We start from the raw sequence: 3321 nt of genomic DNA on the forward strand, positions 1-3321 counted from the left end.
TTGCGCAAAATGTTTATGCCTTAAGGAGTAGGACTCTATGCTGTGAGAAGTAGCTGTGACAGTAATTTCATCATTAACATCTTCTCACAGGTGCTGGAGATATTTTTACGCTTACACACCAAGGTTTTGTGTATGTTGATATTTGATGTGAGATCTTAAGGCGGTCTTTAAAAAGTCCCAGATGAAAATGGAATTATCTCAGTATAGTTCCGAGCTCAATGTAGCTTATTTAGAAGTAAGATCTTGATTTTCTTTGCTTGTGTTCAAAAGCACTACCTTATGTAAACCGATGCACTCTGCCTTATGCATCAGCGCTCAAACATCAGGCTTTGCATAAATGAAGTCGTCAGTGCAGACCCCTATACCCAAGGCTGCACAGCCTATATCAAGCACTATGTATGCCAACACAGGATGGAATCAGTGGTAAACTGAATTGGCTCATTAAACAGTTGGATGAGCTGAAACAAAGAGCCTAAACAGACAGGGAAGCCAAACAGAAATCATTTGGGGGGTTGACAAGTATATAGACTATTATTGTGTAAGGAAGTTCACAGACCTGCTGATTTGTATCTTACCCTCACTATGGTCAATCAGAAGGCATGCATTCAAAATAGAATATTATTTGAGGATAGTAAGTGGTTTATAGTGAACTGAATGTGTTTCTGTGTTGTTTGTCTATCTCTATGAGTGTCTGCACAGCGCTGTTCCACATCTGTCAAAGTCAATGACTTATTGGCTGCATTCCTAATGAGGTCGGTGACTGACAGTTAGTAGTATGAGCTGATTGGCTGTGATCCCAATGAGGTCGATGAGTGACAGTTAGTAGAATGGACTGATTGGCTGCATTCCCAATGAGGTCAATGAATGACAGTAAGAGCAGGGTGGGCACAACCTCAATTATAAATCTCTAATACCCTTCAAAGGAGTGGGCACAGAGGTGGGTCAATGTGCCAACTGGAATGGAATATCACACAGCTTTTAATAACATTTAATAACAATCTGGCTGACACCATTTCTCCCCCCTGTCTCTCGTTTTATTGCCTCACTTTAACGTTTCTTAAATGTCTGAGCGGCTGCTTCGTAATGACAGTCATTCTGGAAGAGGCCTATGCAATTGCAGGGGATAATAGTGTACAATGCCAATCAATGCTTATGCTACAGCCTACACTTTTTTTGTTTTAGCAACTTCTATGTCATTAGCACTAGAAGTATAGCCTAGGCTAAAATACATTCTGCTCACTATTTCTGTAAGGGCTGGTTTCCCAGACACAGATGAAGCCTAGTCCTGGACTAAAAAGCATACTCAATGGAGAATATCTAGTCTCGGCTTAATCTGTGTGCAGCAGCCGGCCCTAAGAGTATATAGCAGGGAATTGTGGGGTATTGTTCCTGGCTATCAAGCTTCATAACCAGACATGGTATCTAACCCTATATAAATAGCCTGTCTTAAACACCCGGCCAGGATAATTAAAAAAAAAGACGTAGACTTTCTTAATTAAAATTCACAAGCGGGGGTTGCCTTGAAAAAGTCTTATTTTAAGTTAACAGGAAAGGGAACTTTTCCTCCGCAGGGCAGGGGGTGGAGGCGAGAAGAGATTACCATTTTAATGAGTAGTGTAGAAGGCTGAGCAGACCAGATAGACAGACTAGGCCCTCACTGGGTGAGTGGGCATCCAAGCCAAAGTCCCCTGGGAAATGGAGTTGATATTGCTGACAGAGAACTATTGAGCTAAGCGAGCATCTCCATGTGAGTGTTTGTGTGCGTGTCACCATCCATCTAGATAAAAAAAAAAACACTTAAGACCCGGACAGCACTACAGGAAATTACCCCTAGCCTCCCCATCAAGAGACACATCCCCTTTAAGATACCTTTAAGAGGCCATTAATCTACTGTTACCTCATCAATCAACAGGACATCCCACTGGGCACAGACGTCATTCAACGTCTAATTTTGATTTAATTTTTGGTTGAGTTTTCGACTAACGTGAATTCAACTTGAAATCAACAAACCATTTCAGCATGTCATTGGATCTAAGTTAAGTTGGGTGGAAAAAAATACGAAATTAAATCAGTTTTCCACTTTGATTCAACGTCATCACATTGAATTTCTTCGTTTAAATAAATGATTTGGAAACAACGTTGATTAACGTTGATGTGAGCGGACACCTGGGGCTTTGCCCTTCGTGCCAGCTCCCATACCCTATAATTCTGTATTTGTCTGTGTAGACCAGAAAAGCCACATCCCTGATTGGCAGATGAGTGGCAAACCTGATTAGAAGCACCTGCTGCTCATCTGTTGTTCTTGACAAATGCTATTTTGAAATAAAATAACATTTTACCTACACACTGAAGAAGGCTGTAAAGCCGAAGCGTCTGTGTACGCTATCCCTGATGCAGTGAAAATTATAAGAAAACATTGAATAATGAAGTAAGATTTTAGCAACATATCTTTGAGTGCAAACCCATTAAACCTTTTTGTTTGTCTGAACAACGTTGATTCAACCAGTTTTTGCCCACTGGGATGGCTCTACCTACTACTGTGTCTAGTGGTTTACTGGGCCTTACATACAGTTATTAATCATCTATGTAGCACTATTCATGTTCATAGGGTGGACATCGAGAGAAAGATCATGAATCTGTGTTATTGATTGAGTCCTTAGAGGACTGTCATGGATCAGATGGATCCCCTATCAGGTGCCATTAGTTGTAGAGGTGATGTGTGTTGTCCATTTGGAAAGTGATTATTGATTAGTTATCAATCAAATCTCAGCTATCTATCAATTATGTATCCTAGCATAGATTAGACAAGATTCACACATGGATTTATCCCAATCATGAATAGACTAGATGAATGAGACTAGATGTTCCTTCCCAGATCTCAAACATACACACCCCACCATACGTTTTCTCTCTGTTGGTGAAATCATTTTCCTAACATGCCTGTGGAATCTATGACGTATCACTAAGAATGACGATCCAACATAGCCCTCCCCTCTGCTGGCTGTTGACCAGACAACTGTGATGAATGTTGGACATTGTTAGACGTGCATGTGAACAGAGTCTGAACCAGGCAGTCAGTAAGGTGTTAGATTAACCCTCTAGATGGGGTGATGACATCTTATTGGGCGTGTGTGGAGGGAGGGAGGGAGTGAGGCTGGCGGTGGGTCTGGGTGCACATGCCTATCTGCCAGCCTGTGTGTGTGTGTGTGTGTGTGAGTGTGTGTGTGTGTGTGTGTGTGTGTGTGTGTGTGTCTGTGTGTGTGTGTCTGTGTGTGTGTGTGTGTGTGTGTGTGTGTGTGTGTGTGTGTGTGTGTGTGTCTG

This window comes from Coregonus lavaretus (genome assembly GCF_964263955.1).
Source record: "Coregonus lavaretus genome assembly, contig: SUPER_35_unloc_1, whole genome shotgun sequence".
Lineage (NCBI taxonomy): Eukaryota > Metazoa > Chordata > Actinopteri > Salmoniformes > Salmonidae > Coregonus > Coregonus lavaretus.